At 39.6% G+C, this 25,171-nt stretch overlaps 1 pseudogene; it reads left to right on the top strand.

Moving 5' to 3' along the window:
- Nucleotides 1-20,953: 20,953 nt before the first annotated feature.
- LOC132225480 (U2 spliceosomal RNA) lies at nucleotides 20,954-21,098 on the top strand (annotated as a pseudogene).
- The last annotated feature ends 4,073 nt before the right edge of the window (nucleotides 21,099-25,171 follow it).

Raw genomic sequence — 25,171 nt, forward strand, 5'->3', positions numbered from 1 at the left:
CGGAATCAAATCTGGGACCCTTCTGTCCACAGGCCAACACTCTATCCACTGAGCCAAGTCAGTTAGGGCTGGAAGCTTTTTGATTACTTTTTCAATTTCATCAGTAGTTATCGGCTTATTCGAGGTTCTCCAGTTTGTTGGAGTAGAGTTGTTCATAGTATTTTTTCACAATTCTTTGTATATCTGTGGGGTCAGTTGTTACTTCACCTCTTTCATTTCTTACTTTGTTTATTTGGATCCTTTCTATTTGTTTCATGGTGAGTCTGGCTAGAGGTTCATCAATCTTCTTTATTCTTTCAAAGAACAAGCTCTTGGTTTCATTGATTTTTTGTATTGTTGTGGTTTTTTTGTTTTTGTTTTTTGTTCTCTATATTGTTTATTTCTGCTCTAATATGTTATTTCCTGCCTTTTGGTTACTGTGGGCTTTTCTTGTTTCTCTCTTTCTAATTCTTTAAGTTTCAAGGTTAGATAATTTATTGCTACTTTGTGTTGTTTTTTGAGGTAGGCCTGTAAAGCTATGAACTTCCCTCTCAGGACTGTTTTCATTGTGTCCAATAGTTTTTGGATTGTTCTGTTTTCATTGTCATTTGTTTCCAGGATATTTTTTTTTATTTTTTCTTTGATCTCTTTGGTAACAAAATTATTGTTTAACAGCATGTTATTTAGCCTCCAAGTGTTTGATTTTTTTCATTGTTTTTATTGTAGTTGATTTTGAATTTTATGCTATTGTGATCTGAGAAGATTCTTGTTATGATTTCTATCTTCTTGAATTTAAGAGACTTTACTTGTGTCCTAATATGTGGTCTATCTTGCAAAATGTCCCATGTTCACTTGAGAAGAATGTGTATTTTGTAGCTTTTGGGTGCAATGTTCTGAAGGTATCAATTAAGTCCATCTTCTCTAGAGAGTCATTTAGGATTTCTGTTTCTTTTCTGATTTTTCATTTAGAGGATTTATCCAGTAGTGTCAGTGGGGGTATTAAAGTCCCCTTCTATGATTGTATTGCTCTTGATCTCCCCCTTGATAGCTTCCAGAAGTTGTTTTATTATTTGGGTATTCCTCTACTGGGTGCATTTATGTTTATCAGAGTTATATCTTCTTGTTGAATTGCTCCCTTTAGTATTATGAAGTCTCCTTCCTTATCTCTTGTTATGGCCTTTACTTTGAGGTCTATTTTGTCAGATACAAGTATTTCAACCCAAGTTTTTTTCTCATTTCCATTTGCCTGAAAAAAATCTTTCTATCCCTTCACTGTCATTCTGTGTGGATCCTTTGTTCTGAGGTGGGTCTCTTGCACACAGCAAATATATGGGTCATGTTTTCTTATCCATTCAGCTACCCGATATCTTTTGATTGGTGCATTTAATCCATTTACGCTTAATGTTATTATTGATAAGTACTTGTTTGTTGTCATTTTTATTCTTAATAATTGTGTTTCTTCTTGCCTTTCTGTTTCTTCTTTTTTACAGCAGTCCTTTAGCATTTCTTGCATTGCTGGCTTGGTGGTAATAAACTCTCTTAGCCCTTTTTTGTCTGTGAAGCTCCTGATCCCACCTTCAATTTTGAATGATAACCTTGCTGGGTATAGTATTCTTGGATTCAGTACCTTGCTTTGCATTACTTTGTATATTTCATTCCAATCCCTTTTGCCCTGGTGTGTTTCTGTTGAGATATTGGTTGATATTCTAATGGTAGATCCCTTGTAGGTAACTTTCTGTCTCTCTCAGGCAGCCTTTAAGATTCTTACTTTGTCATTGATGTTTGCCAATTTAAGTATGATGTGTCTTGATGTTGGTCTTTTTGGGTTCATCTTGTTTGGGACTCTATGTGCTTTTTGGATTTGCATGTTTTGTTTTGTTTTTCTTGCGAATATCAGGGAAGTTTTCTGTTATTATTTCTTCAAACAGTTCTCTATTCCTTGATCTGCTTCCTCTCCTTCTGATACCCCTAGTATGTGGATGTTTTTTTGTTTCATGTTGTCCCAAAGCCCCCCCAGTCTCTCCTCTTGCTTAGTACATTTTCTTTTCAGTTGCTCCTGTGGTTGTGTGTTTTTTCTTACCTTGTCTTCTAATTTGCTGATGTGGTCCTTAGCCTCTTCAAGCCTACTGTTTAAGCCTTCCATTGTGTTTTTGTTTTGTTTTTGCAGCTATGTCATTCTTAATTTCCTCTTGGTTCCTTTTTATGTTGGTGACATTCTCATTCACCTCCTTGTAATTCTCATTGAGTTGTGTGTGTTTGTCATCCAGCCATTTGAGCATCCTTATAACCATTACTCTGAATTCTTTCTGTGACATCTTACTTGCCTCCATTTCCTTTAATTCTCTTTCCGATGATTTCTCTTTTTCTTTCCATTGGGGATTGCTTTTTTTGTCTCCCCATTATTTGCTGTACCATTTTAATTGTTTCTGTGTCCTTGTTACAACTGCTTTGCTACCCAGTTCTTTGTGGGAGGTGCTACCGTTGCAGTGTCTCAAGTCTTCTGGGCTTGGTGATCTATCAGAGCTCCCTACTTGATCTATTTGTATTCTCTTGATGTAGTTGGACCTTGAATGTTAGTTTCTTATTTGTGGATGAACTCTCATCACAGATTGGCAATATGACTCACCCCTGACTTCTTTGTGCAAGCTGTTTTGGATGTGATCATGGTTCTGGCTCTTGTGTAAAAGGTTGTCTAAAGTCTCACTGGTATATGCTCACTGTGGGTTCCCAGAGTCCATGGCCTTGGAGGAAGGAGTCTCAGGGCCTGAGGCTCAGGTACTGTGACTTTGGCCAGTGTGGTGCGACTCTTTCTGGATTAGTATCACTCTGCAACTCACTATGAGGGTCCCAGAGCCTGTGACAGTGGAAGGGGGAATGTGGTTTCTTGTAGTCTGTTGTTGAGGCAGTGGGACTCTGGCCAAAATTATTTCCCTCTCTGAATCACAAGGGGGTTCATGATCCTGCATCTGGTGATGTAGGAATCTCAGAGACTGTGACTGAAACAATGTGATCTTGTCCAGGGAAGCAAGTCCTCAGTAACTCACCAAGCTGTCCAGAGGTAGGTAGCCAGGAGGGAGATGCCATGGATCATGCTGAGGGAGCCATTCACACTTGGTTGGAGAGACACATGCTTAGTGGCAGCTCACAGAGGGGCCCAGGAGCTGTCTGCAAGGTGTGTGTTCTCATGGGCCCACACGCTGGATCAGAGTGATTGTGATATGCCACCAGCACTGTGGAGGTAGAAGTCCCAGTCCTGCTTCAGGGCAATACATTCCCCCAGTGGCTGCTTACAGAGGCACCCACGTGTTGTATGCTGCGGCAGTGGGCTCAGGGGGCCCTTATGCTGGAGCCATGTTACCACAGGGACTGGATGCCAGCAGCTGGGGTTGTGTCTTGTGGTGGCTCAGAGAAGCACACAGGGGTCTCGTGCTGGGGCAGTGGTCTCAGGGAGCTAGCATGCTGGATCAGTGTAACAGCAGTAACGGGAAGTCAGCAGCCTAGGAGGGGGAAGTCCAAGTTCCTGCTGCCAAGGCCTTTCATCCTTGGTTGGATATGAGTGCGCCTGTGGAAGCTCACAGAGGTACTTGGGAGTTGCTTACTGGAGCGGCAGGCTCAGGAGGCCTTTGTTCTGAAACCACGTGACTGCAGTGTCTGTGGGAAGGCAACCAAGAAGGGGGAAGTCCAAATTTTTACTGCCAGGGTAGTGTGCCCTTGTTTGGTTAAGAGCATGCCTAGTGGCAGCTCAAGGAGGCACCCAGAAGCCACCTATAGGGGCAGCAGGCTCAGTAGGCCTGCGTGCTGGAAAGGCACAACTTCAGTGTCTGGAGGCTGGCAATTGGAGAGGGGGATGTCCTAATTTTTTCTGACTTGCATTTTCGGTTGAATTTGCACATGCCCAGCAGGGGCTCACAGAGGCACCCAGGAGCCACCTGTTGGTGTGGTGGGGCTCAGGAGGCATGCATGCAGGAAAGGCGCAACTGTGGTGTCCTGAGATCAGCAGCTGTGCAGTGGGAAGACTCAGTTTTTGCTGCTGGGGCCTTGCATCCTTGGTTGGATTCACGCGATCCCAGTGGTGGCCCACAGAGGCACTGGGGGCCATTTGCCAGGGTGGCACACTCACACACTGAGAGCGGCCCTTGCACAGGTGTCACGCAACCTAGGTGTCTGTGGGCAGGCAGCCAGGAAGGGGGAATTCAGATTTTCTACTGGTGGAGCCGTGTGTCCTTGTTTGGATAAGAGCGCACCCAGCAGGGGCTAACAGCAGCATCCAAGAGTGGCCTGTGAGGTGGTGGGCTCAGGAAGCCTGCATGCTGGGAAGGCGCAACTGAGGTGTCCAGAAGTCAGCAGCTGGGGAGGGGAAAGTTGCACTTACTGCTGTGGGAGCTGTGCACCCTTGGAGATGGATGTCCTAGGATCTGCAGGTCTGCGGATGGGGCAGCAGGATTTTGGCTGGATGGGCTGCAGGGTCACAAGCAGTATCCAAGGCCAGTCTGGGTGGTGGTGCTGATGAGTTCCTAGAAGAGGGCACTCTCCCCTTCAAGATGGCGTGAGCTCTGTTAATCTGTTTCCTTTGTTACTTTTATTTTTAAACTGAATTTATTGGTTTGACATCTATAGTAATAAAAGGGTAATATGCTAATTAGACCGGATAGACGGGATGTCTTCTGGATGTAATTCTGGACGTCCTTCCTGATAAAGCTGGGGGTGTGGCCAGCCTGAAAACTGCTCATGGCCCCTTGCCCAGGCTGGCCCCACCCCCCCGCATGGACACCCACCCAAATCGGTGGTGTGGCCAGCCTGAAAACTGCCTGTGGCTCCTCGCCCAAGATGGCCCCACCCCCAGTGGGGATCCCCACCCTGATTGGGGACATGACCGGCCTGCAAACCACCCACAGCCCCTCACCCCCCAGCCTTACCCCCAGCAGGGACCCCAACCCCGATCCAGGGACCCCCACCCGTGCACCAGGCCTCTATCCCGTATAATAAAAGGGTAATATTCAAATTGACCCTAAAGACAGAACAACCAGAACGACTGCTGCGTCAGTCACTATGAGGTGCACTGACCAGCTCTTGGTCACTTTCCTTGGCTGGCAGGCTCTGGTCGCCTGACGGCCACCCATGGCAGGGGCAGGCTGGCAAGTGGGCAGGAACAGCTGACCTCTGGGTACCTTACCCTGGCCATCAGGCACTGATTACCTGATCATGAATGGGGAACAGGGGGTGAGTGGTGGCAGGGGGCGGGGCTAGCTGTGGGCATCTGGGGAAGATGGCCCTGATTGCAGGCCAGTCCTAGGGACCATACCCATGCAAGAATTTTGTGCACCAGGCCTGTAGTAGGTTAATAAAGTTATATAGGTTTCAGATATACGATTCTTCAATACATCATCTGTGTATTGTATTTTGCTTTTTATCCACACCAAGTCAAATTTCCTTCCAGCTCTTTTCTTTTCTTTTTTTTTTTTTTTTTGGAATGTTCTTTCTCTAATCTTTATATGGCTCAATCTTTCTTGCTATTAGATTTTATCTTTTTCAAAATTGTAGTCAACAGTACTATCTTATAAATTTCGGTGTTGCTTAGGGATTAAATCTTAATTCTTCCCAACACAAAATTGAAAAAAAAATTATGTGACAATTTTTTAATTATTTAACCTTATGGTAATAATCATGTTGCACTACACCATATAAAAGTATCAAATAAATATATCATATACCTTAAACTTACACAATGTTATAGGTCAGCTCTATTTCAATGGGAAAATAAAAGGTAACTGAGCATTGAGACCTGTGCAACCTGGACTCAAAACTTTGCTGTGACACTTGCTTAGCTATATGACCTTGGGAAGGTCAGTTCAGTTCTATGCATTTCAATTTCTTCATCTATAAAATTTCCACAGTAGTAAAAATTAATTAGTATGTACCAAATTAAAATGTTTAGGTGTCTACATTTGTTAACATTAGGATGCAGTGAATGCATATCTATACTAATAAAAGGGTAATATGCTAATTAGACTGGATACACCAGACGTCTTCTGGATGTCCTTCCGGATGTCCTTCTAGACAAAGCCACAGTGGCTGCAAGGGTTGAGCAGGGCCGGCAGCTGCGGTGGCTGCAAGGGCTGAGAAAGGCTGGCAGCTGGCAGTGGCAGCAGCAGCAGGGTGATGGGGGTGTTGCCTTCCCCTGATTGACCCAGTTGCTTCTCATAGAGGGAGGCCAGACTGTGGCTTAAGCCCGGTCCCCTTGGGGACCGGGCCTAAGCCATCAGTAGGACATCCCCTGAGGGCTCTCGGACTGTTAGAGGGGGCAGGTCAGGCTGAGGGACACCCTCAGTGCACAAATTTTCATGCACCGGGCCTCTAGTATATATATTTGATATTTTTAAATGTCAGTTTCTCAATGAAGTCTTCTTTGACCACCCAATCTGGAGTAGCTTCTCATTCAACCCTTAACATTTATTTCATTATCAGCATAGTACTTATTATTACCAACATATTTTATATACCTGTTTATTTATACATTTCTGTCTGCTGCTCTCTTTCCTTACTAGAATCTAAGCTCCATGAAGTTATTGACAGTGTATCTCTCATTCAATACTACAACTCCAGTGCTCCTAAATTGCCTGATCAATAATTGGTGCTCAACAAATACTTTGTGGCTGAACTTATGACTCTTCTAAACTGCCTTCACCCTGCTTTTATTCTTGAGACTCAAAGAAAATAAGTAACTTAACTAAGAGTAATAGGGTTAATAAATATCAAAACTGAGTTTTCTTGATTCATTGCCCAAGCTCAAAGCCAGAAAAAAGAAAAGTCTTTTTCCAGTCCCATTTTCATTTCCATTCATCTTTATGGTGATAACCGAAAAGAAATTCAAGCACATTGAGCATCATTTTCTTCATCTATAAAACTAAGTAAGAGGTGTAAAATGACTCATTAGGGTTAAAATTCAAGAGCCAAGAGCCAAGAGGACTTTTGGGTTCCAATTATTAAGGCAGTTAGAAGCTTTAGACTACAGACTTAACTGTAAGGACAATAGAAATCCCCTTTGAAATGTGAAGAACCCTTGATCCAGTCTTTCTACTTAGGATTGATGATGGAGTATCATCACACTCTGCATCAGTGCTAAAGTTATCTCATAGTATGTTTAAACATCTCTAGGGCAGTTTTGACAATCTTTTATTTTTTTCTCATAAAAATATGCTCCTTCCTATCATTTTATTCTGACATGATCAGTGACCCCTTGTAAAATCATTGCAGCTATGAAATTGTCATATAACTTGAAAATATTATGAACATGATAATTTTAATTGACAGGCTATTGTAGAACCTCTTTGATATTTAAGGCAGTTCTTAATATTCTAGTTCTCTTTGGATCCTCCAAAGTATTCACTATGCCTTAATTCCTGGAATGAATACATTGCAATTAAATAAATAAAAATAGTCATTAAAACATTCCCTCTCTTTCCTGGTTGGTATGGCTCAGTTGGTTGTTTTCCTACGCATTGACAGGTCACTGGTTCAATTCACGATCAGGACACATGCTCAGGTTGCAGGCTCAGTCCCAGTAGAGGGCATGCAGGAGGCAGCCAATGGATGTTTCTCTCTCATAGATGTTTCTCTTTCTCTTCCTCTCTGTTCTTCTCTTTCTAAAATGAATTAAAAAATTAAAAATTCCCTCTCCTTTAAAACTTGGATTATATCAATTGTAATGTCTTGACAGTCATACAATCTCAGAAAACAATAAGCATGTATAATTCCAAACAATAGGCCAAACAATGTGGTTTAGTCTAACTAGTGTGGTAAATAGTATACAACAATCACTGGATTCACAGGAATAGTTTAAAGTGATTGTAAAGATTTCAAAACATCATAAAAATGATTTTTAAATTAGTACAGCTGTTAGGGATGTAGCAAGAAATGGAAAATGTATATATAAATGTCCTATATAATAACTGAGAATTGTAAATTGAATTTTTGTTGACCTTTCCAGTTGTCCATGCTTTTTTTCAAACCAAAGATCATTTAATTACAAGTGGTGGAAGTGGCATCTAATACAATAAGTATTTAAGGCTTAACTAAAAATCTTACCTTTTTAAATATGGAGTAAGAAAGAACAGTGAACACAATGAATGGTTGGTCTATTCAGCTCATACTTTCTAACCTCATTTTTCACAGTGTACACATGTCTTGAAACATATTATTCCTTTTCAATATTATCCTAATATATAAAAACCTTGGGTTGCAATGACCGGTAACAACCAAGGCCCGACCAACCGAAAGTCAGTCCTGCAGTCAGCACTGACTGCTTCTGTTGCAGGCAAGGTGAACCAGCACTGACTGCTGAGGGTGCTGCGAATCAGGCCCAGAGAGAGGCCTGAAGAGAGAAGCAGGGTATGATCTGGAGTCTCTGTGGCAGCTGTTGATCAGCACTTGCCTCTCTCTTTCTATCCGTTCCTGGTCAACAGCTGCACCTCCATTTCTCTCCAGACCTCCACCAGGGCTGCTGATCAGCCCTGCATTTTTTATCAGGCTCCATTGATAGGCCCAGACACGCTGACTGGCATAGGAACAGACCAATCAGAACAGAGTCGGGTTGTTATGAGGAGCAAATGGCTGCCTAAGAGGCAGAGTTTTTTATGTTGATTGGCATAAAGACCGACCAATCTGAACCAAATGTGGGTGCTGTGAAGAACCAATGTCTATCTAGGAGGCAGAGCTTTTGATGCTGACTGGCATATGAACTGACCAATCAGAACCAAATATGGGTGCTCTGAGGAGCCAATGGCTGCCTAGGAGACAGAGCTTTTGATGCTGATTGGCATAGAAAATGACCAATCAGAACCAAATTGGCCAGCAGAGTAGGGCAGTTGGGGCAATTGGGCCTGCAGGGGAGGGAAGTTGGGGGCCATGAGGCAGGCAGGCAGAGGCAGTTGTGAGTGATCAGGCAGGCAGAGGGGTTAGGGGCAATCAAGCATGCAGGCAAGTGAGTGGTTAGGAGCTAGAGGTCCCAGATTGTGAGAGGGGTGTCCGACTGCTGGATTAGGCCCAATCCTACAGATATCTGTTTAGTCCAGTTGTATCGGTCCTAAACTGGCAGTCGGACATCCCCCGAGGGGTCGCCAATTGGAGTGGGTACAGGCTGGGCTGAGGGAACCCCCCCCTTCTGTGCATGAATTTTGTGCACTGGGCCTCTAGTCTTTAATAAATGAATTATTTAACACTGAAAAAAGGATTAATATATCATGTACATGTTGAATTATCTGTGTAGTTTATATTTTTGTTTTGGCTGTGGGTCATCTACATGTTTGGTACAGTCATTGTTTTCTATTATGGAGTGTAATACATTTGGTTGGTCTGTGAGAGGAAGGAGCCCTTAAAAAAAAACCTCACTGGAATCACTGGAAGGTATTTTCATTTAGTTTTTTAGACAGAGGGGGGAGAGAGAGAGAGAGAGAGAGAGAGAGAGAGAGAGAGAGAGAGAGAAAGAAAGAGAGAGAGAAAGAAAGAAAGAAAGAAAGAAAGAAAGAAAGAAAGAAAGAAAGAGAGAAGAGAGAGAGAGATGATGGTCTTTTGCCTCCTGGGATCAAACCCACAACCTGGGCATATGCCCTGGCCAGGAATCCAACTTATAACCTCATAATCTTTAGCTGTACAGCACAAAGCTCCTATTGACTAAGCCACACCTACTTGGGCAGGAATGAGCTCTTTTTGATGATGATATTTATTTCCTTCTCTATAGAGCTTACAACCCATTGCATTTAGGTGTTGTGTAAATTAAAGTTGAAAGGAGTGTTTAGAAATAACATTATGAATTTTATTCAACAATCTGCATGCTGAAGGAAACAAATCTATAAATTAAAAAAATAAACTGCATAGCTGTGTTTTTTTCCTTCCTGTTTTCAGTATTGGAAACATTTCTTACCTATGCTCAAAGTTAAAATTCACATTTCCAAATAGAGAAACAAAAGTTGAGGAACTTCCTGCTTCTGCAAGAAACATAAAACTCATGTGCTCTTGAATATCATTAAAACAAACTCGGGCTGTGTCTTTGTGTTTGGCAGTAACAGGGGTTTTACCATCACCTTGGGTCATACTGAATTACACAGTAAAAGGAGATATCTGGCCAAAAGACATGGTCAGAATAAGTCCTGGAACAAATCTCAAAATCATTTGGCCTCCATATTAGTATTGCCTTGTCCTAAACAAGAGCAAACCAGGCTACTAGGTGAGCATGTTAGGAAACCATCCCAAATGCTGGGATAGTGTTATAAAATATTGAAAGAATTAAGCCGCCTCTTGTGCTGGGCATTCTTGTCAAGCAAAGGTTGGGGAGAAAAAGATGGTGAATGGCAAGAAGGTAGGGAGGGAGATAGTGTGAGAGAGTGAGGGAGCGATAAAGATGATGTATGTGGATCTGGTGTGTGTGTGTGTGTGTGTGTGTGTGTGTGTGAGAGAGAGAGAGAGAGAGAGAGAGAGAGAGAGAGAGAGAGAGACAGAGAGAGAGCTAGGTACAGTTAGATCCTGAAGGTCTTTCAAGGGGCTGTTAAACCGGGCAGTCTTAGACATCAAAATTCCACTGCCACTACAGATAATCTGGGGGCGGCCAGCTTGGGCACAGAGACCACACCATCTTGAAAAACAGAACTGCTTGAGATTAGGATCCTAGCCTAATCACCACCCAATCTGGTCTCAGATGCAAACCAGAACCCTACAGCCACTAGGGCAAAGACCTGCAACCACAGCTGCAGACTCACAGACACCAGGAATCTAGATATCCCAGCAACAGGTTTCTGTGAATCACAGAGCCCATCCACCTCCCTGCAGGCTCACTGCAGCACCATAAGAACTGCTAGACCTGATCCGCACAAGCACGCCTCCTGCCCACACAGGGCAGCTCTGCTACCTGAATTTGAGCCTTGGCTCGTGGACACTGGGAGGCTGCACTTGCATGACGAGACCCCATGCCACACAGGGAGGCAGTGCCACCTGACTTTGATTCTAGGCAAGTGCACACAAAAGTCTGTTTTTCGCAGCACAGGAGTGGAACTCCTGACAAAACAGGGCAGCTGTGCAACCTGATACTCCAAGAAGACTGGAGACCATGATTCTCCATATGAGATGCAGCACTGAGCACCAGTGACTAGACTCTGTTTATCATCACAAGCACCTGGGATCCCTGATTCCAAGGGTATGCACACTATGAGTCAGTGACCCCAATTCTCAGTGCATGTGCACACAGGGACACTGATTCTTGGCACCAAGCCACACTAAGCAACAGAGACTCTGATACTTGAATCTTGGCACAGGCACAGAGTGACTCTGACTCCTAGCATGTGCTAGAAGACTCTCATTTTTGGCACACGAAAGTGGGGTCTCTTTTCCAGCGCAGCGCAGGTGGGGTCCCTGATTCTAGGTGCGCACATGAGGCTGCATTGAGTGCCAGTGTCTCTGATTCTGGGCGAGCATGACTCCCACCAAACCATGGCAGCCACATGTCTCAGTGTAGGAGCTCTTCATTGACACTCGGGTGGCACAAAGCTCCCACTGCATACATCCCAGGCACCTGCTACTTGGCATTTGAACCTTCTGGTGATAGAATGGAGAGACAATGAAACAATCCCCAGAGGAAAGAAAAAGAGAAATCACCAAGATAGGAAATAAGTGAAACAGAGGCATGCAGCATGACAGAAAAAAGAATTCAGAATATGGTCACACAGCTCATACACCAAATGAACAAGAAAATCAACAACCTATGCAAAAATCAAGAAGAAATCAAAAGTAACATGGCTACAATCAAAAACACTATGGAAGGATTCAACAGTAGACTGGAAGAAGCAGAGGACCAAATTACTGAATTAGAAGATAATGTAGAGAAACGAGTCCAAACTGGAGAGCAACTGGAAAAAAAAATTTGAAAACCAGGAGGAGAGCCTAAGTGAGCTTTGGGACATGAAACAAAGTAACATATGTATAATAGGGCTGCCAGAAGGACAAGAAGAGCAGCAAGGATTAGAAAATATATTTGAAGACATAATGACAGAAAACTTCCCTGACATCGGGAAGAAAATAGTTACACACAGGCCCTAAAAAGATGAATCCCCAAAAAACCGACACCAAGACATATTAAAATTACAATGGCTAATGTTAATGACAAAGAGAGAATATTAAAGGCTGCAAGAGAGAGACAGAGAGTTACCTACAAAAGATCCCCCATCAGATTATCAAATGGTTTCTCAACAGAAGCACATAAAGGTAGAAGGGAATGGAAGGAGTTATACAAAGTGATGCAAAGCAAAGGACTGAATCCAAGAATACTCTATCCAGCAAGACTATCAATCAAAACTGAAAGGGAAATCAGGAGCTTCACAGACAAAAAAAGGCTAAGGGAGTTTATCAATACCAAGTTAGCAATGTAAGATATGCTAAAGGGAATGCTGTAAAAAGAAGAAATATAAATGCAGGAAGGAAAACAGGCATAAAGTACATTAATATCTATAAATAAGTCCTTAATAATAACATTAAATATAAATGGATTAAATGCTGCAATCAAAATAAATCAAGTGACTGAATGGATAAGAAAACATGACCCGTATAAATGCGCTCTACAGGAGACCAACCTCAGAACAAGGGAATCTCACAGACTGAAAGTGAAGGGATGAAAGAATATCTACCAGGCAATTGGATATGAAAAAAAAAAAAGCTGGGATAGCAATACTTATATCTGACAAAATAGACCTCAAAGTGAAGAACATAACAAGAGACAAGAAGGGCCACTTCATAATTCTAAAGGGATTGATACAATAAGAGGATATAACTCTGGTAAACATGTATTCACCCAATGCAGGAGCACCCAAATGTATTGGGAAAAAAAAAAACTTCTGGAAGATATCAGGGGAGAGATTGATAGCAACACAATCATAGTAGGATACTTTAATACCCCATTAACAAAACTGGATAAGTCCTCTAGACAAAAAAAATTAGCAAAGAAACATCAATCTTAAACGACTCACTTGATCAGATGGACTTAATCAACATCTTTAAGAACATGCCGCTACAAAACTACAGAATATATATTCTTCTCAAGTTCATATGGGACATTTTCAAAGATAGACCACATATCAGGACAAAGGCAAATTCTCCCAAAATTCAAGAGGATTTAAATCATATCAAGCATCTTCAGAGGTAAAAATGGCATAATATTAAAAATCAACTACAGTAAAAACAATCACAAAAATTCAAACAGTTAGAGGCTGAATGGCATGCTATTAAACAATAAGTGGGTTACCAGAGATCAAAAAAGAAATAAAAAACATCCTGGTAACAAGTGACAATGGAAACAAAACAATCCAAAATCTTTGGGACACAGTGAAAGCAATCCTGAGAGGGAAGTTAATAGCATTACAGGCCTACCTCAAAAAACAAGAAAAACTGGTAATAAACCATCTAACTCTGCAACTTGAAGAATTAGAAAGAGAGCAACATGAAAAGCTCAGTGTGAGTAGAAAGAAGGAAATAATAAATATCAGAATGGAAATAAATGACATAGGAAAAAACCCAAAAAACAAAAGATCAATGAAACCAAGAGCTGGTTCTCTGAAAGGATAAACAAGATTTATGAAGCTCTAGCCAGGCTCACCAAGAAGCAAAGAGAGAGGGCCCAAATAAATAAAATCAGAAATGAAGAAAGTGAAATAACAACAGACCCCACAGAAATATGAAGAATGGTAAAAAAAAAAAAATACTATGAGCAACTCTCTCCAACAAACTGGTTAACCTAGAAGAAATGGACATATTCCTAAAAAAATACGACCTTCCAAAACTCAACCAGGAGGAATAAAGAAATCCGAATCTGCCAATAACTATGGAGAAAATTGAAGCAGTAATCAAAATATTTCCAACAAACAAAATTCATGGACCAGACGGCTTCACAGGGGAGTTTTATCAAACATTCAAAGAAGAAATAAAACCTATCTTCCTCAAACTATTCCAAAAAAAATCAAGAGGAAGGAGCACTTCCAAGTTCTTTCTACGAAGCCAGCATTACCCTAATACCAAAACCTGATAAAGATAATACAAAGAAAGATAATTATAGGCCAATATCCCTAAAGAACATAGAAGCCAAAATCCTCAAGAAAATTCTATGAAATCAAATCCAACATTTCATCAAAAAGATCATATAGCATGATCAAATGGGATTTATTCCAGGGATGCAAGGATGGTACAATATCCACAAATCAATAAATGTGATACACCACCTAAACAAACTGAGAGATAAAAACCATATAATCATATCCATTGATGCAGAAAAAGCATTTGACAAAATCCAACACCCTTTCTTGATAAAAACTCTCAGGAAGGTGGGAATAGAAGGATCATACCTCAACATAAGAAAAGCCATGTGTGACAAACCCACAGCCAACATCATACTCAATGGGCAAAACCTAAAACTATTTCCCCTAAGAACAGAAACAAGACAGGGATGCCCACTGCCACCACTCCTGTTCAACATAGTACTATAAGTACTAACCATTGCAATCAGACAAATAGAAGAAATAAAAGGCATCCAAATTGGAAAAGAGGAAGTAAAACTGTCCTTATTCACAGATGACATGATATTGTACATACAAAACCCCAAAGACTCCATAAAAAAACTACTAGACTTAATAGATGAACTGGGCAATGTAGCAAGATATAAAATTAACACCCAGAAGTCTATGGCTTTTCTATACACCAATAAAAAAACTCACAGAAAGATAAATTAAAAAAGCAATCCCATTTACCATTGTAACAACAACAACAAAATAAGATACCTTGGCATACACTTAACCAAGCAGACAAAGGACCTGTACTCAGAAAATTTCAGGACACTAAAAAAAGAGATAGAGGAAGACATGAACAAATGGAAGAATATACCATGTTCATGGATTGGTCGAATCAACATCATTAAGATGTCCATACTACCCAAGGCAGTCTATAAATTCAATGCAATCCCATTAAAATACCAACAGCATAGGGATGAGTTAATTAAATGTTTGACCAAAAATAATAATAATAATAATAAAATAAAATACCAATGGCATACTTCAAAAACCTAGAAAAAATTCTCTAAAAATTCGTCTGGAATTAAAAAAGACTCCAAATACCAGCAGCAATCCTGAAAAAGAAGAACAATGTTGGAGGGATCACAATATCAGATATCAAACTATACTACAAAGCCCGTGTTCCCAAAACTGCCTGGTACTGGCACAAGAACAGACATATAGTCCAGTGGAACAGAACAGAGAACCCAGAAATCAACACAAGCCATTATGCTCACTTAATATTTGACAAAGGAGGCAAGAGCATACAATGGAGACAAGACAGTCTCTTCAATAAATGGTGTTGGGAGAATTGGACAACTACTTGCAAAAAATGAAACTAGACCACCAACTTGCAACATACACAGAAATAAACTCAAAATGGTAAAAGACTTAAACATAAGATGGGAAACCATAAAAATCTTAGAAGAAACCTTAGGCAACAAAATAGCAGACATTTGTCCTAGCAATGTTTTTACAGACACAGCTCCTAGGGCAATGGAAACTAAAGAGAAAATGAACAAATGGGACTGCATCAAAAGAAAAAGCTTCTGCACAGCAAAAGAAACCATCAACAAAACAACAAGAAATCCCACTGCATGGGAGAACATATGTGTCAATGTTACCCCTGATAAGTGTTTAATCTGCAACATTTACAGGGAACTCATACAACTTAACAAAACAAAGATAAACAATCCAATAAAAAAATGGGCAAAGAACCTAAATAGACACGTTTGGAAAGAGGACATACAGAAAGGCAAGAGACATATGAAAATATGCTCAAAGTCACTCATCATCCATGGCTATCATCAACTCAACAAAGGACAAGTGTTGGAGAGGATGCGGAGAAAAAGGAACCCTCATGCACTCCTGGTGGGAATGCAGACTGGTGCAGCCACTGTGGAGAACAGTATGGCATTTCCTTAAAAAATTAAGAATGGCACTGCCATTTTATCCAGTGATCCCACTTCTAGGAATATGTCCCAAGAAACCAGAAACGCCATTCAGAAAGGATATATGCACTCCTATGTTTATAGCAGCACAATTTACAATAGCTAAGACTTAGAAACAGCCTAAATGCTCATAATCAGGAGAAAGGATTAGAAAACTGTGGCACATCTACACAATGGAATACTACTCTGCTTTAAAAAAGAAGGAATTCTTACCATTTTTAACAGCATGGATGGAACTGGAGAGCATTATGCTAAGTGAAATAAGCCAGTCAGTGAAAGATAAATATCACATGATCTCACTCATTTATGGATAATAAAGAACATTATAAACTGTTGAACAAAAATAGACAGAGGCAAAGAAGAATCTAACAGACTGTCAAACTACAGCAGGAAGGTAGGGGAGGGTTGTGGGGGTAAGAAATCAACTGAAGTACTTGTATGCATGCATGTAAGCACAGCCAACAGACACAAGACCCTGGGGCAGGGGTGTCGAGGGCAAGTGCTGGGGGGTAGAAGAGGCCAGGGGAAGGTCAATAAGAAAAAAAAAAGGAGACATATGTACTACTATTTGTAATACCTTAAACAATAAAAAAATAATAAAAAAGCAAGGGTTGGTTTCTTTTACTTTCATTAGACACAGCAACATATTTTAGAATGACAATGAATTGTGAGGCTAGTGGTATACAGTAAGAGAAATGACTTGGAAATCTTGAACACTGCTTATTTTGTGCTCATTGAGAAAGGTGATGCATTAACATATTGACTTATTATTTTTTAATATATTGTATTGATTTTTTACAGAGAGGAAGGGAGAGGGATAGAGAGTTAGAAACATCCATGAGAGAGAAACATTGATGAGCTGCCTCCTGCACACTCCCTACTGGGTGTGTGCCCACAACCAAGGTACATGCCCCTGACCAGAATCGAACCTGGGAACCTTCAGTCCCCAGGCCAATGCTCTATCCACTGAGCCAAACCGGTTAGGGCTTGACTTATTATTTTTAATGAAGATTTCACAGATTGCAAAAACCAAATGGATAAATGTAGATTAAGTGGAAATATATTTTTTAAATAAATGAATAAATATAATAATTGATTTTCACTTTTCAGTTGTAACCATTAGAAGATAAAAATAGGCAATCAAGGGATTATAATAAAAATGTGGCAAATTTCCTAGTTCTTTGGCAGTAATGGAGTAAACACATGAAAAAACAACCATCTGCAGTAGTACAAAAGAAAACTGATATTTATGACACTGAGATAAAAATCACACAATATATGAGTGTATGTATGAAATATATATATTTAGACCCATACAGTGGGGCCTTGACTAAGAGTGTCCCGACTAACGAGTTTTTTGAGATACCAGCTGTCTCTCGGCCGATTTTTTGCATTGAGTTGATAGAGTAATTTGCGTTAATGAGCTCCTTAATGAGCTCGGTCTCGGAATGAATTAAACTCGTAAGTCAAGGCCCCACTGTATATAAAGCATACATAAAATTTTAAAGCAGCATATCATAAACAAAGTTTAAATAACTGTCTGATAAACTCTGGAGAATCATTAGCAAATCCTATATAATAAAAGCCTAATATTCAAATTGACCAAACAGCAGAATGACCAGTTGGCGGGGGGTGGGGCTTGCAAGTGGGTGGCGCCAGACCAGCCAAAGCGGGTGCCAGTGGGCAAAAGGTGGGGATGGTGATTGGGGGGCTGTGGCAACAGGTAGCGGAGGAGGGGTGAGCAGGGGTATGGGACAGCCGCTTCCTGGCAGTCCCCTGATCGCTGTACAGGTCGCCTTCTCCAGAGGGAGGCCACTGGTGGTGGCAGCAGCAGCAGCAGGGCAAAGGGGGGCCGAGATGGCCGCTTGCCAGCCAGCACTGTTCCCTGATCAGGCGGCTAGTTGCTCCTGCAGAGGGAGGCCACCAGCAGAGGCACAATGGGGGGTGGGGCTGGTGCTGCCCTCTGGTGGTTATTTCACTCCCATAGGGGGAGCGCTGCTCAGCCACAAGCCAGGCTGAGGGCTGGCGAGCGCAACAGCGATGGTGACTCTAAGGATATCTGACTGTGGCTCAGGCCCACTCCCCACAGCAGTCAGACACACCCCCCTCCCCAGCAAGGGCTCCTGGACTGGGAGAGGGCACAGGATGGGCTGAGGGACAACCCCCTCCCAGTGCACAAATTGTCATGTATCGGGCCTCTAGTATTATATAAGAAAATTCCTGCTAGTACCCATTCTTCAGTAGCTGCAGGCATTGACAAGCACTTCAAATTGAAATAGAATGTAACTACCTTTTCGGCCATCAGGAGTCCCATAGGAATCCAAAATATATTTGGGAAAATTTGGTGAAATTATATAGTTTTATTAAAAGTATGCAGCATAATAAAAATTCGCAACATAAATAGAGCATTATTTTTTTAAAATTTCTTTATTGGTTAAGGTATTACAAATGTGTCCTCATCCTCCCATTAACCCCCAACCTCCCCCCCCCCCCGACTCATGTTCTCATCCCCCTGTTGTCCATGTCCATTGGTTTGGCTTATATGCATGCATACAAGTCCTTTGGTGGATCTCTCCCCCTCCCCCCTCCCTCCCTTACTTTCCCTCTGGGAATTGATAGTCTGATCGCTGTTTCTCTGTCTTTGGATCAGTCCCTGTTCATCAGTCTATGTAGTTCCCTATATTCCACAAATGAGTGAGATCATGTGGTATTTATCTTTCTCTGACTGGCTAATTTCACTTAGCATAATGCTCTCCAGTTCCATCCATGCCATTGCAAATGGTAAGAGTTCCTTGTTTTGTACTGCAGCATAGTATTCCACTGTGTAGATGTACCACAGTTTTCTAATCCACTCATCTGCTGATGGGCACTTAGGCTGTTTCCAAATGTTAGCTATGGTGAATTGTGCTGCTATGAACATAGGGGTGCATATATCCTTTCTGATTGGTGTTTCTGGTTTCTTGGGATATATTCCTAGAAGTGGGATCACTGGGTCAAATGGGAGTTCCATTTTTAGTTTTTTGATGAAACTCCATGCTGTTTTCCACAGTGACTGCACGAGTCTGCATTCCCACCAGCAATGCAGAAGGGTTCCTTTTTCCCCACATCCCCTCCAACACTTGTTTGTTGATTTGTTGATGATAGCCATTCTGGCAGGTGTGAGATGATATAGAACATTAATTTTTTAATATTAAATAATAAGGTCTAATTTATACTGCTCTAGAACCTCTTGTGGGAGCTTAACTCTGGGGGAGACATTCTGAGAATCTGATGAAAACAAATGTTCACATCTCTAGAAAAATTAGATACATATACATATACTTTTCCATATATTTTCAAGTGTCCGTGTGGGGCCCTCTTAAAACTCTTCCATGGATTCCTAGGGCAGAGATAGACCCAAGTTAAGAAATCCTGGAGTAAAGTGACCAGATACCCTTATCTAGTCAGGATTGCAATCATTTTTGAAAATCTGTATCAGGTGAAAATTTGTCCTGGGTAATGAGTTCTGTAGGGCAGGTTGAGCTTTAGTTCCCACTATGGTTCAGGAGTGAGGTGTAGCAAATATTCTGTAAATTACCTGTGATACTTTGGGAGACAGTAATTGTCAAAGTCATCCCTAATCCACAGTCTACAACTTGATATTGCAGCTCAAATCTTTTTTAGCCTAGAGGGTGATGTGCACCAAGTTTGTTTTAACAGCCAAGTGCATATTTAAGGACTATAAGGAAGTAAGGAAACTCTCTAGGAAGATGTTTCTCAGCCTACTTTCACCATGCTGCAGTACAAGGACACAGAATGGTATTGTGGAGAGGATCCTGCCTTAAGTGTTAACAGAGAGGATCCTGCCTTAAGTGTTAACAAACCTCAACCCTTCAATTTACCTTGGGTAAGTATTTAATATCGATGAGACTTTTTTTTTTCCTTTTGGTAAACTAGAAATAACAATAGCTGTCTTATCATTTTACAGGACATTGTGAGAATCAGAGAAAATAGTATATGTTATTTTCATGTAAATCTATTGATTTAAAGATAAAAGGACACATAACATATTAGCTTTGACAAAACTGAAACTTCATTCATTCACCATGCATTTATTCTTTAGCAAATACCTATAATTTAACATGAAAGGGCACCATTGGCTTTCTTATTCTTCTGGTTGGAAATATGGCTTTTTTATCTCTCAAATACATTTTTAGAATTTTTTCATCTTGTACAGAAAAAATAATTAAAATATGTTTACTTATAAAGAATGAGGAAGTCAAATTATTTCTGTAGTATTTAAGTTGAAAAATCAGTAATTGAGTAGTTCATATTAGCTCTTAAAATGACATTCAAAGGAAGCAAGATGATTTTAAGCTCATCTTAAAATATTGAGATCTTACCCTGCCCCACATCCTCTCCTGGAGATGATTGGATATGGGAAAATGATAATAGCTTTCACCTTCTGACAGCTTTTCTCTCTTTAAATGTCTTATCTCATTTAATTATCATTTGCCCAAGGTCACACCAAGGTTTATCCAAGAGCTGAAATTCCAACCCTGGTCCTTTTACCTGCATAGTCCATGCTCATAGCTACTTAGAAACAGAAAAGTGGGATGGTTTAAAATGAGCTGAATTGGCATTTGCCTTTTCTAAGGCTCATAGGCATCAATGTAAACTCACATTCTTTAATCTTGAAAGCTCAGAATAAATCTTTGAGCATGCTTTTCAGGATTTAAAGAAAGTGGTAATTGCCATATGAAATCAGCGTGGCGCTCAGATGGAATCAAGTTTTAGCTCTAAGAAACAAGATTTTCATACATAACATTTTAAAGTGAATATTTTTAAGTAGAAAGTTTATAGTAAGGAACTTATTCCTATGGCATGGAATACAAATTTTGGGAAGTTGGTGATCAAATAAGGTATACCACTCTTGAAACTGTTTTCACAGTACATAACACTGAATACATCGCTTCTCGGCCTTTTGGCTAAGATCAAGTGTAGCATAACACTGAATACATATTTTAGTTGAATCCAAAATGGCCAAGTATTAAAATCAGTATTTGGTCAATGTGGAAATTCATCATCATTGAATGAAATTCTGAAACACAACAATAAAATATTTTTATATTTTAAAATACAAAGTACTACAATTTTATTACTAATGGCCCAGAGTTCTTTTATAATATTACTATTTACATAATTAGGTTCTGAATACATAACTGAAGGGTGCAAATAAAACATTACATGTTTAAAATTTCTTAATTACTCAAATCTTCACAATGTTTACCATCAATGGTAATTGCATAACTACTTTAAAACTTGGCATTCTATTCTATAAACATTTCTTACCATACTGATGCTTGTGGCAAAAACAAAACTGAAGTCGCAGGTTAAACATATGTCCCAATTTTAAAGTATGCTAGTGATCTCTTTAGAAGAAAAAGGCTGTGTGCTTTCTTTTGGGCTCTTTTGCTATCAGCTATATCTATCTATCTATCTATCTATCTATCTATCTATCTATCTATCTATCTATCTATCTATCATCTTTCTTTCTATCTATCTATCAGCTCCTCCCCTCTCCCTATAGTAATAGTATTATTTAGTGTTACTCATATTTTGGTATGATCACTTGGACTAAACCAAACTGAAACCAAAGGGTCAAAGATTTTTCTAAATTAGTGCTGAAGTTAAATTGTGTGAGAGGTAACAGTCATATTACACAAATGCATATGCACACAGAAAAAAATGAATAGTCATATAACCCTTCTCATAATGGAATCACTAACCTGCAGAAAGAAAACCAGTTTGCTAATGATAGCCATGCATTTAATGAGGGAGAAAAATATGATGGTGACTTTCATGAGAAAATAAAATTTCAACTCTAAAAAACTTTTACTTAAACTAACAACTTATTATAATGTACTTCATTCTAAAGTGTAATTATATTATATTTGAAGATTAATAGGAGATAGTAACTTGATGCTAGTCATTAGTAACATGTCTGAGAAAAACAGTTTCAATGTATATATTGTTCAACTTCCAAAACTAATTTTCTCAATGAAAAATATATATAGAAGAGCTAAAGTTAAGTGAAAAGAGCACATTTCAGAAAGTGAGTTAGAAAAAAATAATTTTAGAAAGTGCATAGAATCAAAAAGGGAAATGTATTAAGAATTACTGAAAAATAGTACATGACAGTGCCTTTTAAGTTGATAATTTATGACATACACAAAATACAATAAATGAAAACATATTTTTAAAAAAAGCTAGAAGTGTGTTTTTTTTCTTTACTTGGCATGGAAAGTGTTCCAAGTTTAAGAAAAAATTGAAATAGAAAGCAATAAAAATTTATATCTAGGTTCATAATGAAATTATATTTGCTTTCTATTAAGAAAATAAAGAAGTACATGGGGGAGGGGGGATGCCTGCATTGAAGTTGTTAGAAAAATTTTCCTAAGTATGCTATTTAAGACAAATTTTGTTGGTAAAATTGGAGTGTGAAAGGGTGTCTCAATTTGAGAAAGGGTGAGAGTGCCTAATTCTAATAATTTTGCTTTCTGTTTTGTAGATGTGTATAATCCCAGCCTCATCACATAGCCTTCATGGCACTATTAACTCTTTCAAGATGTCAGAAACCGCTTACATAACAAATTCAACAAAAAAACTTAAAGAATAAAAAAGTAATGGAACTCTAAATATATACTTGTCAGATCTAGTTCTTCATTTATAAATTGTTATTTTTAATTGGGATATAATTTATATATAACATTGTGTAAGATTAAGGTGTACAACATGTTGATTTGATACACTTATATATTGCAACTAGAGGCTCGGTGCACAAAAATTTGTGCACTCAGGGGGTCCCTCAGCCGGGCCTATGCTCTCTTGCAATATGGGACCCCTGGGAGGATGTCCACCCAAGTCGGGACCCTCACCCCATGGAGGTTTGGCCAGCCTGGGTGAGGGGCTGATGGCTGTTTTCAGGCTGGCCACACCCCCTTTAGGGTAGGGGGTCCCCACAGGGGGGCCTGGCCAGTCTGGGTGAGGGGCTGAGGGATGTTTTCAGGCTGGCCAAGCCCCCCAAGTGACTGAAGCTCCCAGCCTCTCCTTTTTTTCTTTTTCTTTTTTTTTTTTTTATTCTGGGATTTATTTACCTTCTGTAATTGAAACTTTGTTGCCTTTAGCTGAGGCCTGCTGAAAGCTTGGCTTCCTCCATCACCAGGGACAACCCACTCCTGCACGCTCCAGCTCCATGGCCAAGGCTGGCTGAAAGCAGGTATCTGGGGTTTGTTTACCTTCTATAATTGAAACTTTGTTGCTTTCAGTGGAACTCAAAGCCAGGCCGCAGCAGGTGGGGAAACTTGGCTCCCTCCATCACTGGAGCAAGCAAGCCTCCTGCTTGCTCCAGCACTGTGGCTGCCGGTCGCCATCTTGGTTGGGTTAATTTGCATATAGTCGCTCTGATTGGCTGGTGGGTGTGGCTTAAGGCATAGCATAAGTATGGTCAATTTGCATGTTTGTCTTTTATTAGTATAGGATATGATTAGCACCTCCATCACATCACATAACTATCATTTATTTTTGTGGTGAGCACATTTAAGATTTACTCTATTGGCAACTTTCAAGCATATAATACAGTATTATTAACTGTACTCACAATGCTGGGTATTAGATCTCCCAAACTTATTCTCCAGAACATCTAACTGCAAGTTAGTACACTTTGACCATCATCTCTCCAATTCCCTCACTCCCAGCCTCTGGTACCCACCATTCTATGAATTGTTTCTTTAAGTTTAGCTCTTTTAAATACCACTTGTTTATTTTTGCTTTTATTGCATATGCTTTTGACATGCTCCAAAGACATCACTGGCCAATCCAAAGTCAAGGAGTTTCTTCCCTGTTTTCTTCTAGGAGTTTTAAGTTATTAGATTTTATGTTTAAGTCCTTAATTAATTTTAAGTTAATGTATACAAGTTGTGTATGATAGGGGTCTAATTTCCGTTTCCTGCATATGGTTGTCCCTTTTTCCCAATACCATTTTTTGAAGAAACTGTTCTTACCACATTGAATTTCCTTGCTTATCTTGTCAAGCATTAGTTGAATCTACTAGTATATAGTTTATTTCTGAGCTCTTGATTCTGTGCTATTTGTCTATGTGTCTATTTTTATGCCAGAACTATACTGTCTTAATTACTAGAGCTTTGTAGTATGCTTTGAAAACAAAAAGGGTGATGCCTCTGAATTTATTTCTTTTTCTCATGATTGTTTTAACTATTGGAGATCTTTTGTGGTTACATACAATTTTTAGGATTGTTGTTCTATTTCTGTGAAAAAAGGTCATTGGAATTTTATAGGGATTACATTGAAACTGTAGATGGCTTTTGGTAGTATGGACAGTTTAATAATATTAAAAATTCAGATTCATGAAGATGGGATATCTTTCCATTTGTTTGTGTCTTCTTCAATTTTTTTCTTCAGAGTCTTGTAGTTTTCATTGTATAGATTTTTCACTTCTTTGATTGAATTGATTCTTACATATTTTCTTGTTTTTATAGCTATTTTACAGGACAGTTTTCTTTATTTCCTTGTCAAATGTTGTGTTGTCAGTGTTTAGAAATGCAATTAATTACTATATGGTGATTTTATATCCTCTAACTTTACTGAATTCATTGATCACTTCCAACAGCTTTTTGGTTGAGTCTTTAGGATTTTCTCTATATAAGAACATAACATTTGCAAATAAAAATAAGTTTACTTTTTCCTTTCAGATCTGGATGCCTTTCATTTCTTTGGGTACTTTTAATTGCTTTAACTAGGATGTTCAGTAGTATACTGAATAAGAGTAGTGAAAGTGGACACACTTGTCATTTTTCCTAATCTTAGAGAAAAGGGCTTTCAATTTCAAAATGTTGAATATAATATTAGCTGTGGGTTTGTCATATATGACCTTTATTATGCAGAGTTATCTTTTTTACCCAATTTATTGACGGTTTTAATCATGAAAGGTGGAATTTTTTTTGTAAAATAATTTTTCTACATCTATTATTTTTTTTCTTTTGGTTAACATTTTTATATAATATTTCAAACATACATAAGTGAAGAAATATGTTGTGAAACTCAGTGTTTTCATGAATCCTTTGAACAGTTATTAATACATATCCATAAAGTTTCATCTATTCTCCC

The sequence above is a fragment of the Myotis daubentonii genome, chromosome X (genome assembly GCF_963259705.1).
Source record: "Myotis daubentonii chromosome X, mMyoDau2.1, whole genome shotgun sequence".
Lineage (NCBI taxonomy): Eukaryota > Metazoa > Chordata > Mammalia > Chiroptera > Vespertilionidae > Myotis > Myotis daubentonii.